Source organism: Rhincodon typus, chromosome 14, assembly GCF_021869965.1.
Source record: "Rhincodon typus isolate 14 chromosome 14, sRhiTyp1.1, whole genome shotgun sequence".
In the NCBI taxonomy this organism is placed as follows: domain Eukaryota; kingdom Metazoa; phylum Chordata; class Chondrichthyes; order Orectolobiformes; family Rhincodontidae; genus Rhincodon; species Rhincodon typus.
Window position 1 is genome coordinate 25,675,196 of NC_063345.1, and position 17,545 is coordinate 25,692,740.

Here is a 17,545-nt window from a genome sequence, read left to right on the forward strand (position 1 = left end):
CATACACTTTAGATTTGAATCACTGGCTGCCAAATGAAAAAAAACTAACTGGCTTTGACACACTTCACTGAGCAGCTCAACACAGCATTGGTAGGAACTGCCTTTGAGCTTCAGCAGAAGATTGCAGCAAGTCTGGGTGCACTGTGTATAAGATTGGCAAATACAATACACAAACAGGCATTTCCATTTATCTTACATTGAAGACAGTTGTGCTTGTTTGACGGTGATTTAATCATCTGTTCGATCCTAAATTGTCAAAACTAGTTCAAATTATCCTCACAACATTTATATTAATCAAAGTTAGGGCATGGAATTTTACTGCAGCTGGCTTTTAAATATCTCACAGGAATTCTCCTGTTCTTTCACTAATAACGGTAGAAACTTTGCAGAAGTGGTATTATTGCATGTTAGTGTTGATTTCCAGGAACTTCAGCCTCAATTACAGCAAGAGAATTGGAGAACCCCCAAAAGTGATTCTGCCCTTCATACACTGGGTTTAATTTTGACATTTGGAAATGGCTCTCACCTGATATTATCCCATTTACAAAATCACCAAAGGTTGAATTGAAAAGACAAACAAAAAGTCCAAACCTGACAGAACTCTTCATTTTTATTACACTATTTATTTGTCTACTCCTGCTTTCTGAACAGAATTAGTGTTGTTATTACTAAATTATTGAGGGAAAATATGGAGAATACACATATAGTTATTACTGTGGCTTCACATGCAAGGAACATGATGATGCATTATACCATTGCGCAGGATGTTTGGAAACAATGAAAAGGTTAAGAAACATTTCTTCAACAATGTTGATACGCATTAAGCAGCATTGTCAATCAATTGTTACAATCAAGTGAGGAGAGATTGAATTGGCCTCCTTGTTTTACCATTCCTTGATTGACCGTAATGGATTTTTTTGAAAACAATTTACTTTCTAATTCTGTGAGTAGTTAACAGAATAGATGGGTTTTCTTTGAGATTTTAAAAAGAGAAGAGGTTAATTATTTTGTACTCAACCCAGTCAATATAAAATATTAAAAACGAACTAGCCCTTGAAATTCACACACAAATAGATGGCAGAGTCGGGTGTATACCTTAAGTTCGATAAAATTCAGTTGGTGAAGCCACTTTTGGAGTACTGTGTACAGTTCTGGTCACCCTGCTATGGGAAGGATATTATTAAATTGGAGAGGGTTCAGAAGAGATTTATTAGGATATTACCAGGATTTGAGGGTTTGAGTTATAAGGAGAGGCTAGATAGCTGGGACATTTTTCACTGGAGTGTATGAGGTTGAGGGATGACATTATGGAGGTTTATGAAATCATGAGGGGTATAGAAAAGGTAAATAGCAAAGGTCTTTTCGCTAGGGTATGGGAGTTCACAATTAAAGGACGTATTTTTAAAGTGAGAGGAGAAAACTTTAAAAGGGATCTGAAGGTTAACTTGTTCACACAGAGAGTGGTTTGTATGTGGAATGAACTGCCAGAGGAAGTGATAGATGCAGGTGTGGTTACAACATTTAAAAGATATTGGGACGGGTAAAAGAATAGAAAGGATTTACAGGGATATGGGTCAAACGCAGGCGAGTGGGATTAGTTTACTTTGGGAAACTTCATTGGCATGAACAAGTTGAACTGAAAGGTCTGTTTCTGCATTGTATGGCTCTATGACTCTAAAGGGATATATAGGATTCTTAGGGTTGGGGACATGCCTGACTTCAGGCTGGATTTGATGGCTCTTTTTTCTTTATTTGGTGGCTGTATTGCTTTTCAGTATCATGGTGAATTAAAGACGTTGAAAATGTTTTATCTGTTCTTCTTGGGACAACAACACTGGATTGAGTTACTTTTTTTAAAGTCTCTGCCTGTAATACCTGTTTGGTCTAAATCAGCAAATATAGTTTAAAACTTGAAAAGTAAGACAGAGGAAAATAGTATCTGATGCAGCTTTTCATGTAAGCTGTCTCCATCTCAGTGTTTTTGGAATGCAGAAGGACCAGGTGTAGAATTTCATAGAATCTGCACAGTGTGGAAGCAGGCCATTCGGCACATCAAGTCAATATCGACCCTCCGAAGAACATCCCACCCACACCCACCTCTTTGCCTATCCCTGGATCTCCCACCCTCAACACAATGGCAATTTTCCTTGGCCAATCCACCTAACCTGCACATCTTTAGACCATGGGAGGAAACCAGACCACCCAGAGGAAACCCATGCAGACACAGGGAGAATGTACAAACTCCACACAGACAGTGACCTGAAGGTGGAATTAAATCCCGGTCCTTGATGCTGTGAGGCAGCAATGCTAACCACTGAGCCACCATGCCACCCATATGACCTCAAATCACTAGAATGTGGCTTTGGTAAAAAAAACAATGGTGAGGGATTTCTTGACAGTAAATTCAAAAATCAGTTCAGATATAAGCCTAGTTTCATAATATAGTTATAAATACATAGTGGATTTGAAATTATTATTGGAATAGTTAATTGATAGGCATACAGATTAAGTACATCAGGAGGTGATAGACAGCATTCTTGACATAACGTTACCCCAAGTGTTTATTTCAGATTTAAGAACCATGATATTATGGCTGCCATGGAAACAGAAAGTAAATGAATGGTCAATTTAATTGTGTCCCAGTTTTGTTTCTCTATCCATTTGTTTCTTTTATCAAGTAAAAAGAAGAAAATTGGATTGAAGAGTACTTCTAGTCCAATGATGTACTTTGGTAGAACTATCGTTTTGCAATGTAAGGAAACATATCACTCCATTTGCATACAACAATGACCCATAAACAACAATGAAATTAAGGTCCAATAAATCCATTTAACAATGCTGGTTGAAGGATAATATTAGCTTGGGCACAAGGAAAGCTAATCCTTTTCTCCCTCAAATGCTGTCATCACATCTTTTGTTAATTCAACATGAACAAATGGTTTATCATCTCACCTGAGAGACTGCATCCCTGACAGTGCAGCACTCATTCCTTCTGCACTTTACTATCAGCCTAGATTTTGTACACAAGTATCTGGAGTGGATAAAATAAGCCACAATCTTCTACTTGAAAGGTAAACAGAAATCTTTGAAAATCAGCAAAATAATAAGTTAGAAACAATGAATAACAGTGTAAAGAAAGGGAATTAAGTTGAATAACTAACAGTTTGAAGTGGGTAGTCTTGCTGATGGAGCAGATATCAGAATGGAATCGCATCTCAACCCTACACCAAGGTTGGAAATTTAACATTTTAATGAACATCTGTAGCTCGGGTTGCAGTTGGAGTTGTTGGTTGGTTCGCTGAGCTGACTGGTTTTCATGGAAACGTTTCGTCTCCCTTCTAGGTGACAGCATAATGCAGTGTATCCTACATTGATGTGCTGTTGTTCTGTCCTGCTCTGAACTTATATGCTCTGGGCTGTCACGGTGGACAGTCTCACTTCTAGTTTTGTACCATAGTGGGATGTAGATGGGTCTATTTCAACATGTTTGTTAATTGCATTGGTGATTGAAAGCCAGGCTTCCAGGAATTCTCGTGCTTGTCTTTGTCTAACTTGTCCTAGTACTGTAACTTTGTCCCAGTCACACTGATGTCCGTCTGTGTTGGAATGTTTTGAAATGAGGGAGAATTGGTCGTGCTGTTTCGCTGTGAGTTGGTGTTCATGTATCCTGGTGGTGAGTTTCCTGCCTGTCTGCCCTATGCAGTGTTTCTTGCTGTTGCTGCATTTGTTTTATCACATTTGTCCTGCTCATTGTGGGTATAGAGTCTTTCATCTTTGAAAGTAACTGGCGAATTGTAACTGTTGGTTTGCATGCTATTCTTATTCCAAGAGGTCATAGGAGTCTACATAGGACAGATGGGCAGGAAACTCGCAGCAAAATGGCATGACCAACTCTTACACTTGACATGGAAGGATATCAGTTTGCCTGGGACAAAGTTACAGTACTAGGACAAGCAAGACAAAGCCAAGCACAAGAATTCCTGGAGGTCTGGTTTTCAAACACCGCTGAACTTAACAAACATATTGAAATAGACCCCATCTACATACCACTACGATACAAAACTGGAACCAAGACTGCCCACCATGACAGAACGGATCATATAAATTCAGAGCGGGACAGAACAACAGTGCTTCAACGGAGGCTGCACAGCACTAATGACGTTACTAGAAGGAGACTTGCATGAAAACCAATCAGCTTGGCAAACCAACCAACAACTCCAGATTGGAAATGGTCTGGTTCATTTTCAGGAAGTGACCAGGAATGGAAATAATACCAGAAATGAAGTTTGCGGAAGGGACCAAAGACAATGGGCTACGTTATTTTAATTTTTTTAGTGAAGTATCATTTCCAGTGAGATTCATCTTTCTCCTGCAATTGCCCTGTCTTCTGTAGTGGCCAACTCGTGCAGTCATGCAACAGAAGAGGCAGAAGTGCTCACCACTGCCAGAATTTTGTGATATTCATGCCATTTGTACCTATATTTAAAGCCCAGCTCCACAGCACTTCAGATGTTGCAAGCCAGCAACTGCATTTGACACTGAACTGCTCCATCATTTTTAACAATCACATCTTATTTCTGACCTATCTTACCACGTGCTGTTCCCACAACAACCTGACACTCAATCTCAGAACTCACGGAATCCCTTGTGCCCAAGCCATCTTTAAAAGCCCACTGTACAGTCTGGAGCTGTGCTGCATGGTTCCTGACATTTGCCCCAGAATGATAGACAGTGGTTGAAATCAGTGTCCTGCTTTGTGGGCAATATCCTGGAAGGATGGAGTCAATGTGAGATCTTGTGTTGCGAACCTTTAGGTAGGCTCAGACTGAGTGAATGCAATGACAATGAGCTGAGGGCCTGGAGTGGCAGCCCGATCGAGTCCATGAACTGGGTATGCATCCCTGACTGCACAATATCTTTGCCATAGCATTACATTGATAATTGCTGGTGCAGCCTGCAACACAGCATTGAAGTGCAGAAGCGACTTGTAAATAAATTGAAGATGCGCCATGAGGGTTCTTGGAGGCTGCAACATGCCAGATGATAAAGTCCAAAGACATAGGATGCCTGTAGCCAGTGTCCATGGAATGTGTCCTGAGATGTTGGTATTGTGTTGCTCAGCCTAATAAGATTCTGCCCCATCTATATCATTTAATAAAGATACAATAGTTGTTTAAGTTTTGTTTTGACAAGAAACTTATCATTGTGTTTACAAAAAAGCTGGTGGAAAGTTCTTTTGCTTCAAATCTAATGTAGATAAGGTCTTAAATTGATCATCCTGCTAATTGGAAAAGGTATTTTTATTTTTGTTGCAACTCATGGAATAATGGGTGTAGACAGACGGTTCACTCTTCCGGCCTCAGTTGGATATTGGATTATCTAATAAACATAACAGGACTTTTGGACAGAGTAGATTGAGAGAAGGTGAATTGAGATCGGGAGAAATTGATTGCAATCATGAAAGGATTTGGATGAGAGAAGATAGAGTTAAAGTGATCAGCAAAGCAAAGGTAATGTGTGTAAAAAAAAAAGTACCACAGCAGATAGTTAGGACCTGGAATGCACTACCTCCAAGTGTGGTGAAGGCAGGTTCAATCAAGGTATTCAAGACAGCATTAGTTGATGATTTGACAGAAATAACGTGCAGGATAATGGGGAAAAGGCAGGAGAATGGAATGAAGTCATGGCATCCATTTGTAGAACTGGTGCAAACATGATGAGCTGCAGGGCCTCCTTCTGCACTGTAACAATCTGTAATCTTGTGATTCTACATCTGTTACATGCAGTTTAGGGAAATTTTCAGTAACCACCATTTCTCACTGTCCCTATGAATAAGCCAATTGTGCACATAAGCAGCATATTTTTTTTAATCTATGACAATCCAGAAAAATCCAATGTCCTTCTGGGGAGCAAATACATCCCATTCTTGTCCAACTAGTCAAAATGCCATTCACATCAGCTCTTTCATAATGTCCTCTGAGAATATGGTCAAACTGCAGATATCAAAGAACTATTTACTTCATTAATAATATATTATATTAGAAACATTCTATCCATTCCACAAACAAGAAAGCATTGAATCGTGCATATATAATATGGCATGTTCACAAAAAAAATCATAATTATTTCTAAATTGATGAATTATATATTGAGTCACTTAATAGTTGAATGGTATTTCTATGACTAATATGCAAAAGTGGAACCCCTCCCCTTTATTTAAATGCTCCCGATACATTGAAAGGTATATTGTTTTTAAGGACATGAACATTACATCCTGTCATGCACTCTCATTTTAAGCTGTTGCTAAGGTGCAGTCATGTGTAAAATGACCTGTCCCTTCTGAGGTTACAAGGGTGTAATTACAAATGCTGAGTCAATTCCTTTAAGCATTTCCTGGATAATTTTGAAGATGATTGCTTCTCTGTAGATTAGCAGCAACTAGAAATGACATGCATTTTCTTTCCTACTGTGTACTGTTTTAAAGATTTTTTTGCACACATACCAACAATGAAGTTAAGGGCACCCTATTCCTCAAAAATAACTAAAGGTTTATTTATAGCCTGTGTAAATGGATCTGAACATTTAACAATCACGAGTTCATGAGAAAAGTTATAAATATAGTCATAATTGAAAATTATACCCTTGTATATTGAGGGTCACAAATCAATTCAATTAGAGAATAGTTTGAGGAATAAAGTGCTTTTTGGGCTTTTTTTTTGATACCTGGTCCTCATTCTAGTGTAGATGTGAGTTGTGCAGAATCCCCATAATAGCACACTCTGAAGGAATTGCCTATGCTATTGAAAATTCTGCTGGGTGTTCCTCTACACCCGGAACCCTCCAGAATTCTCTGTTTAATTGAAATTAAGTAAGAAGTTATTCATGAAAAGTAAGATTCAACTAACCCCATACTTACTTCACACATCCAAACTACAAGCGCCAGGGACCTGGGTACGATTTCAACCTCGGGTGACTTGCCAATGTGGAGTTTACATGTTCTCCCTGCGTCTGCGTGGGTTTTCTCCAGGCACAATGGTTTCCTCCCACAGCCCAAAGATATGCAGGATAGTTTGATTGACCATGAGAATGCAGTGTTACAGGGAAAGGGGAGGAGGTGTGGGATGCTCTTCGGTGGGGCAGTGTGACTTGATGGGCCGAATGGCCTACTTCCAAACTTTAGGGATTCTATGATACATCTCCAAACTCCCTGGATACATCTTCAAACTCCTTGGAGCTGACTCCCTTTGCCTTATACCAGGCTTAACACCCCCTCCTCCGTCCTCTCTACAGGCCTTTTTCTCACTCAGGATAGTATCTGCCTCCTCCACTTGCAACCTCCTTCAACAACTCCATTCTTCAGTGTCAGATCAACCACTCAACCTCAGGACCTGACACCAATCCTCCCTGCCTTTACTAGATCTAACTTCTTCCACCCAATCAATCTACCCTTACATACGTCTTCATTTACCTGGCTCCTTTGCCACCTTGTACACTGGCACACTACCCATTTGGCATCCTACCCCCTACACAGCTGGCACCCTCCTCCCCTTGCACCCTAAACCCACAGTTACTTTATTTACTTACTATTTGACAGCAGATGTCAAAGCAGTTGTCTGTGATCCTGGGGCTTTGGATTTCAGAATACAGCAGGTGATTGCTATAGAAAGGGGGCATGGTTTTGCATTTGCCCCAGAATTTTGCACTACAAAAGAACTGTAAAAAAGTTCAGCTCCACATTTCTGAAGGAACCCTCATCAGAATTTCCTGTTAGAAATGCAGAGCTCTTCTCCTTTTGTGAAAAAGAAGGGGCAGAATTGGAACTTGCATGAGATTGTCACTCAGAAAATCCAGCCCAAAGTGCTCTGTGGAGTATAGCAAATTACATAGCAACACAGCATAGGCTTGTGTTCTGAATTGCAGCCTTGCCGATTAAGCTATGTCTTGAAGGGAATCAAGAAACCTTAGGGCAGAGGGGCAAGGTGGAATTTAATACAGAGAAGTGCGAGGAGATATATATTTTGGCATAATGAATTGGGAACAGCAAAATAGACTCAATGGCACAGTTCTAAGTTATAGATCTTTCAAGGTAAAACTCATATTGATGAGAGCCTAGCACATGAGACAGTCATGTCATGGTCAATTGTTCTGTGTTTGATTACGTGAGTCTATTTGTGATTTGGCTAAGCCTGAGTATGCATTTGATATTAAAAACTGAACAATTGTAGTCAGGGTTAGAATCTATACTGTTTGCTGTATGCTTCAATTACAAAGTACAGTAAATAAAACCTGTTATACTTGTGTAAACTAGATTCATCTCTGAGTACAACTGCAAAATAAGATATACAGAGGTTAGACTTCATAAATAGAGGCACTAAGTGTGGAAAAAAGAAAGATATTTTAAACTTTTAAGATCTCTGGTTAGGCTTTGAATAGAATAAAATGTCCCGTTCTGGGCACTATGCATTAGGTAAAGGTCCTTGAGGAAGTACGGAGAATATTTACCAAAATGATTTCGGCGAAGGGATATTTTAGCTTAGGTTAGGTTAGGTTAGGTTCCAGTTGGTTCATGGCACAATGGCCACAGGACACAAATGTAAACTTTTGGGCAAGAGATTCAGGGGAAATGTGAGGAAGAATCTTTTTTACACAGTGAGTGGTAATGATCTGGGACTCTCTGCCCATAAGTGTGATGGTAGAGCAACAATCAATGATTTCTCAATAAAATTGTTTGGGCATTTGTTGGAAATAAACTTGCAGGACTACTGAAATAGAATGGGGGAATCAAACTAATTCAACTGCTTCACAGAAGACTGGCATGAACTGGATGGGCTGAATGACATCTTTCTGAGCTGTAAGTAATTCTGATTCTAAAATCTAGAGGCTAGTGGTGGTGGAGAAGGTAGTGTAGTGGTAACATCACTGGTCTAGTAATCCATAAACTCCAGTAGATAAGATTTAAATCCCAAAATGGCCAATGGTGAGAGTCAAATTCAATAAGATCTGGAGTAAGGACCTGGCCCAATGGTGAAAATGTAGCCAATGTCAGTTGTTGTGAACATCATTCAGTAACAGCATACTATCCACCTGCAAAATTTTAAATGCCAACGAGAATTTTTGACAAAAAAATTCTTGCCCATAATTTTGTTCCACAGACGTACTCCAAAGACGTTTGGAAACCAAAACCTCAGTTTTGCCATAAATAAAAATAATATTGACATTATATTAAATACTATCAGAAATAAATCTCCTGTCAAATCATTTAAATCATCAAAATCAAAATCATTTCAAACAATTAAGAATCCAGATCAGATAGACGACTATCTCAACCTGGCTGATAAATGTGGCATTTTTAATATTCTTGTTCTTTTTCAGTTTTGCCACACAGTCTAATGCTTTGTTTGCAATATTGATTTAAGCGTCAGGTAAGAAAAGTGAATGAATAACACAGATTTTACATTTCCAATGATGCTCAGGATTTATTACAGTTGCTAATTTGCGTTTTTAACAAGAGGACAACCTTTATTTTCCCATGTGTATCTGCTACTTGCACATGAACATATTAATATTTTACTCTGAGAAAGATTTACAAGCAACATAATCAGTGAAATCCATTAAACCCAACCAGTTGAACTGTTAGGATGCCAATGCTGTGAGATTGAAGATGCTGATGTTATAATCCTAGACACCTGAAGTTCAGTAGCTCGTCATAACAGCATGAATGCTTGAGCCTTGGAAAGCATTTGTATCTCATACACTGTGTTTTAGTGAATGGAAAGCAGGTTGATATGAAGAGCCTGAGGCCAAGTGTATGGCGTTTCCAATCATTCTTTGCAAAGTAAATCACGACCATCCCTGTAATAAAATAGGAAACACAATTTTCTAAGATGCCTCCTTTCATTTCTGCATTTCCTGTGCCATGACCGTTATTTTTCTATCTACCAATCAGAATTGCTTGCCTAACCAGATTTTTCTCACTAAATGCCAAAGTGTCTCTTTAAGGACAATTGGATCCTTCAATAGTTAATGATACCCAAAAACAAGTCCTACCACCACTAAGCTTTTCCAAACTCACATATACTAAGGGTGGAACTTCCAATGCCCACTTTTAGATGGCTGAATGGGGTAAATTAATGAGTTAGGGGATGAAAGTTCAGTTTCCTGATGGTGGGTTAAAAGTTTGGCATTAAGTTTTTTAATCTGTTCAAACATGTTGGCTTTCCCAACCTTGATGGGTGGGAACTGCTTTTGAATTCTTTAGCATGCCATGAATGTGTAATAGCACCCTAATTGTGGAGTTACATTCATGGCACAACTTTGTTCAACAAAAACAGGAAGCATATTTGTTTACAAACCCAACAATGTATATGAGGCATGTAATTGGTGGAGTAGCTCTATGCTTCAGTGAGTACAACCTTCTTCAATGATTTGGCTTCAATAACTTCACAATGAAGCTGTTACCTTGCACAAACATTTCAGTGTAAGGGCTAAAGTAAGATTGGTTCAACAAGCTAATGATCAGTATTCTTTCCTTGTTGATCTTAAACACTTGCAATGTTAGCATTGAAGGCTGACCTCATCAACAAACTGGCTCAACTAAGGCAGGCAAACTAGTTGATATCAGCAAAAGTGACAGAGGTAGAGTTTAACTAAAGAAGGGCTCTCAACTTAAAAGGAGTAACCAGGCTCAGAGGCAGCACTGAACCTTTGTGGGAGCAGGCTGCATGGTCGTGTATAAATTGGCAGCTACAAGTGAGGTCTACACTTACCATGGATCATGATGAATGCTTCTGGTCCAGTGATCCTTCTTCAGAAGTGATTGCAGCTAGGAAAATGTTGATATATATGCTGAAGATGGGATGGGTTACTGAATGGAGTAGATGATAGGAGGAGATGGTGCCCCCAGAGAAAGAAAGACAGTTGGGCTGACAAAGGAATGGGTAAAGGTCAGCCTAGGAGAATGAATAGCTGATAATGGGGACCATTAGTAGCTGACAATGGGTTGTTTGTGGTAGCAGCCCATATGATGTCAAGGTCTGGTGAGTGGGGTTGAGGTAAGGACATGGGAGAAGGGGCTCAGGCCTTAAAATTATTGACCTCAATATTGAGCCCTGAAGGCTGCAGGGTCCCCTAGAGAAAAATAAAGTATTGTTCTTCACTGGGGCACTGCAGCAAGCCCGAGTCAGAAATGGTGACAAGGAACATGGTGGTGTTTTGAAATGGCAGGCAACCAGGAGCTCAGGGTTATTTTTGAGTACAGAACATAGGTGTTCTGCAAAGCAGTCACCAAGTCTACACTTCATATCTCCATTGTAGAGAAACCGCATTGTGAACAGTGAATGCTGTGGAGCAAATTGAGCGAAGTGCAGGTAAATCACTGCTTCACCTGGAAGGTGTGTCTTGGGCCTTGGATACTGAGGAAGGAGGAAGTAAACAAAAAGATGTCACACTTTCTGAGGTTGCGGGGGCTGGTGCCATGGAGCTGTGGGGGCGGTGTTGGGAGTGGACCAGGGTATACCGGACGAACGGGTCCCTGCAGAAGGCTGACACGGGAGGGGAAGGGAATATGTGTCTCTTGGTGGCTTCCTGCTGGAGGTGGCTGAAATGGCAGCTGATGATCCTCTGGATGTGGATGCTGGAGGGGTGGTAGGTAAGGATGAGGGGGAGCCAATCGCTGTTGTGGGAGGGAAGAGAAGGGGTGAGGGTTGAAATGTACGAGGTAGGTTGGACATGGCTGAGGACCCTGTAAACCATGATGGTAGGCAATCTAATCGATTGCATTTGCTGCTCCTAATGTGGTTTCCTCTACACTGGGGAGATGAAACACACACTGAGCAACCACCATGCAGAACACCTATGTTCAGTTCACTTTCTCTCTCTCGGGGCTCCATCTCCCCCTATCGTTTGCTCCTTCCCAACCTCTCCCCCACACCCTCCTTCTCTAGCATAAATACCAACCTTTTCCAAACCGCAATCAGTTCTAAACAAGGGTCAATGGACCTGAAACGTTAACTCTGCTTTCTTTCCATAGATCCTGTCAGATCAGCTGAGTTTTTCCAGCAATTTCTAATTTTGTTTCCGAGTTCCAGCACCCATAGTTCTTTGGTTTTCTGTTTAATGATGTTCATTGAGGAATAAATATTGATCACGTTACAGCAGAAAACTCAATTGTTTCTCTTTGAAGAGCATCATAGGAATATATTATTCTGACATGTGACTTGAATCCACCTTTGATTCAAAAATCATTAAGTCATGACTGACATCTGATAGGCAGGAACTATGCATTCATATCTTTCCTTTGTTTCAGAGTAATTCTCATTAAGAAACTGTGCATATTGATAAATGTTTGTCAAACATAAAAATTGGTCCCTTGCAAATTCTGCACCCTCTTGGAAAGAAAAGTGGCTGAGTGTTTTCTGAAATACCTTGCTCAAATTTATTAACTGAGAAAAATGCATCACATGTAGTACTCTGGGAATAGGAGACATAATAATAACTAAAAGCAGAAACCTTCATCTCTTTCCCTTGGTGTGTAGAAAATATTGAATAGTGTGGAATAGTGAGCCTGATGATTGCCAGTTTGATAGCTGAACAATACCTAATCATATAAGTAGGCACTGATATTAAATTGATCACTGCCTTTGTATAAATTGCAATCTCTTTTTCCTTTCGTGGTTGGGATCCATTATTACTGTTATTGTTTGCCAGGTTCATTGAAAGCATTCAAGCTCACCCAATCATCACAAAACTCCAATATAGTTCACCTTAAGAGCCAAAAACTTTCACAGCATCAGAACAATTTCAATATCAGCTGCACTCTTTAGGAAGAATATATTCAGGAGGATTTTAACATTTCTCCTCAATTCGGCTCCCCCATCCCCACAAACTGATTAGGGTAGGGAAGGGGTGTGGGTTATATTTATTAAAGTGTGAAACTTGTCTTCAACCTATTACCATGATCATCCCCTACCTCAGGTTTAACCATGGCAGAACTGGGGACATCTATATAACTCACTCTGGAGAATGTATAAATAGGCTCCATTCCTCTCATGTCTGGAACCATTTGAATTTCACATGTGTAGGTCAGATTTCCATTTCCCAGGCAATCTGACAGCTGAAGTGAGATGTGAGCTATTGGATCCAGCAAATACTTTTCCAGGGTGGCTTGTGGGCCAGGAAGTGCAAGCGTAATTGTACCCCCATCCCCTAGGACTATCATGCTTTGCAGTGATCTCTCCTGTTTGGCCAATATTATCATGCTTCAACCTCACCCACAAAACTCCACTTCCCCTCGTGATCTTCAGACCCACCCAAACAGTCATCAGACTGCATCATCTCTTGCCAAAAATGGATAGTGAGGTAGCCAGCAGTCAGCTCCTCATCCGTTGTGAGGAGAAGATCTTCAAACAGTTGAAAGAGGATCAAGACTAATCAATGCACAAATAAATCAGTAAGCTTCATTGTGTGCTCCTCTGTTCCACCGCTGATAATTTACTCATAAGATGCTTGAGTTTCTACCCTATTGTGCAACTAACAGATTTTCCTCTCTCATGCAGTAGCATCCCCGAAGAGGGAAGTTACTCAGTCCATCTGCTCCTTCTCTACCACTGAGGGAGAAATTAAAGATACCTCAGGTGATTCACCACCAAGGCTTTCTCCTGCACCTCTACCAGCTCAGAGGCTTCCACCTCAGTGGGTTCTCTTTCTAGATTAGATTCAGGAGCACATCACTGACATGTCTTGACAGCTGATCAAGGAAGAAATGTTGTGGGTCGCAGGCACTCAGAGATCTCTCAAACGCTAAGCACCTGCTCAGCTCCAGGCCGAAGATGATCCTATGGTATCAGCTATCAATGCACAGATAGGAAAAGGAAAATCATGCAGCTTTATCAAAGACTCTCAGTAAACTTGATTGAAGATTGGATGAGTCCACCAAAATTATCAGGACCAGGATTGCTCTGGCTGTGTCCATGGACACGTTGATGGTCACCATGGAAAGCCACTAACAACAGAATACTCAGTTGTAGCCAGAAATCCAAGCAGACCTGAGCTCCATTGCTTTAGGAATTAGCTCAGCATCAGCAATATGCTGGGAGAGTGGTGAGAGAACTCAACGTCACTCCATGTGCATTTTCCTCTAGAGGAAATATGATGGTGTCAGCCAGTACATAGATGGAGGAGCAACCTCGCACAGGCCCACAGCTAGCGTCCCCCAGGACCATGAATAAATAGATATCTATGTGAATGCTGACAGTTCCCAACACTAAGGACCTGTTCTGTTTTGGATATTCCCTACAGAGGTTCGTTAGAAGCATTACCAATGGATCCAGTCATTACAGATGTGATAGTCTCTTTGACCGCAGTGCAACAAAGGAGTAGACTTATTGACGAGGAACAAATGTACTTGTAAGCCAAGGACCAGCAGCGACTCACATGACTGCTGAACAGCCTCCAAATGAAAAGGTTGCAGTTGAAGGCACATGAATGTAGCTGAATGCGCAGGAGTACAGAAGGCCAAGGAGCTATTGTCTTTGGTTCCGTTTCTTCCAGAGGTTCAGAGAATAGCCCATTTGGGCTCACAAAAATAAACCCTCCATGAAAATTGCCAAATTTGATCCTTAGCTAATTGCTAATAAGATTCAGCTGACGATTTTCCATTCCTTTTTTTCCGAACTTTCTTCCATTGCCAAAGTGTTGGGTTTTCTTTAGCTTTCCCATACTCCACTCTTAGTTTCTCTTTAACTGTATGAAAATTATGTGTAATACCTGAGGTTGATATTTTTAAACCATACTGCAGCACTTATTAACAAAAAATCCTCACAATTAGTTGAGGAAATACACATTTCCGGGCAGGAAACAACAAATTCTCTGACCTCAAGTTGCAAGCTTCTCTCGATATCACTTTACTGAAGCCTTTCTTGCCTGTCCGTACTTTATCTATGATAGCGTGTTTGTTACACCTTTCAACCTCCCTCTCCTTTCCTTATATTCTCCAAATATTCAGCTGAAATTTCAATAGGACCCTGAAATGAGAAATTTTAAGAATCCTGGAGAAACAAAGTAGACAGCTAGAAATTGCTATTTGAGTTGTTTCTCTAGCATTTCTGCAGTCTTCCCCGAGAGGAAATTTTGACATTTCACTGTAATTTAGAATCACACTGCCTTCCAGACACTGCTATCTCCCTGTGTTGAAAACCTAGGCTCATCAGACAATTCATAGTTTATGTTCTTATCCAGCACTTCTAATGTTCTAAAGCTCATAAGCTACATCACGTTCCTAAATCATGCAAGCTTTTGAAATATAGCATCACCTAATCAGTGCTTCTTGACATAAATTGTTCTTCTCTCTTACTCTTTTCAATGTTGGTGCTTTCTTACACTGAAGCCTACTGGCCTTCATGTGACATCTCAATACAAAGTATATACTTGACATAATGCCTGACACCAAAAAGCTCTTGAACTTTTACCCTTTCATCCCCCAGGTTAGCAGAACATTTATATGCAACACATTCAAAGTTAACCTATTCTTGCATTGTTCTTTGTTTTTATTTGTAGTCTGTTAACAAATAATATCTACAGACAAAAACTGAAAGAACTGCAGATGCTGTAAATCAGAAACAAAAATAGAAATTGCTGGAAAAGCTCAGCAGGCCTGGCAACTCAGTTCTGAGGAAAGGTCACTCAACCCAAAACGGTAACTCTGATTTCTTCCCACCGATATTGCCAGACCTGCTGAGCTTTTCCAGCAATTTCTATTTTTATTTTTAATATCTGTAGATATATCACTGGAGCCTTCTCTTTTCACTATATCACATAATGATTTATTGACCTTTTCAACAACTTAAATGATTGAGAAAATTATTTAATATTATCATTTTCTCAAAGTAATTCATTTAGATAATATCGTAACCAGAAAACACGCATAGAACTTTAAGATCAAATCGCCAGTGAACATGAATATCTTAACTTACATGTACAACTTACAAACACAGACCATGAAAGTTCCTGATCAATATGTTCTATTTAAATAGTGGAATAAAAACATCTATTATTGAACATTGTTTGTTTTGAGTTATAGCATTAAAAACACTTAGAGAATTAACTGGGGAGGTTTTGTCCCTTTCCCAGCTGGTTGCCATTACAACTGAATGCAGTCAACCATCTATTAGTCAATTTCAGACCATTTTTCCATGCAAAATAAACTAAAAAGATGCTTTCTATTAACTAAAATCTAAATTATCAATAATATATTGCTTGAAGATTATTTAGTCTTTAATTCAGAAATTAACATTGAATTCTCAGGAATGTATGACAGCGTCTTTTGAAATTGCTCCATACTTCACATTTTGATATTCTTGACCAGGTAAGTTTTGATTCAAAAAATAGACATGTTGTCAACAAAGAGAAATGGTTGGATAGCACATGTTTAAGTGTGTGATTTTCTATTACCATGGCAACTCTTTGACCTAGTTGTTCTATATTGGAATCTAGCACTTGATTCCTTTACTCCAAATTTTCTAAGCACCTTTTTGGCTTTGCCCATGGGTGAAGAGAATTGTTATTTGAGGCAGTAGTGTCCACAGTCAGAATCATAGCCTTCATGGCAACTAGATAAAGTAATGAAGTACCCGATAGAAATCTTAGTGGGAAAGAGAAAACTTATTACTTAATGAAATGTAGAAAGGAAAGTCTGATCCCGCCATAACCAAAGGCTTTTTAAGTAATTAGTATTATATATTATACATGTACGTATACCGCAATAACAAATGAATGTTAAGGAATTCAGACAAATGGCTGTGGATACTAGACAGGATCCCCATCCCGTCAGCAGGGGTACTGAAGGACGGATGATATCACCACCAAGGACTAAATGGTGTATAAGGAAGAGTATACTCAGATAACCTCATGAAAGGACAGCAGAAAACAGAAAGCATTGTAAGGGGGCTATTGCAAAACACTACATAATCATCATGACCTTGGGAAAATAAATGGTTTCAGCTTCACAAGGTAACAAACAACACCCACGCTGTATGATGCAGTTAGCAAATGTCTAGGGAGGGGCTTAACATTTAGAGGGGAGGTGGCAAGCATTGATGTCAATGTTGTATATAATCTTTGTAACACACGTATAAATATCCTGTGCTTTGTTGGGTTGGAGGGGGATGGTGTCTTGGAGTCTGTCTTCAGAGACTTTTTCCAGGCTGTGTGGTCAGGGGCTTTAAATAAAGATCAATTTGTACTGCTGAACACTGGACAAAGACTCCTTTTTAAAATCTCTCCCCAACCCACCTAATTATCTTACTTTAGTAAGCATATTGCATGGAAACTGCATTTACAAATTTGTTTTCTGGCTGTATGCTATTTAGTTTTCAATCATTAATCTTGTAATGAACATTAATATTATTTCCCATATCTACATTATTTTGCAAAAAAATGCTTCATTTATCAGCCCACTCATGGGTCCCTCCAAATAACTTTGAATAACAACTTAGGTGTGTTTTATCCTCCCACGTAAATTTTCTGAAGACCTAAAATTTAGGTTTCTTTT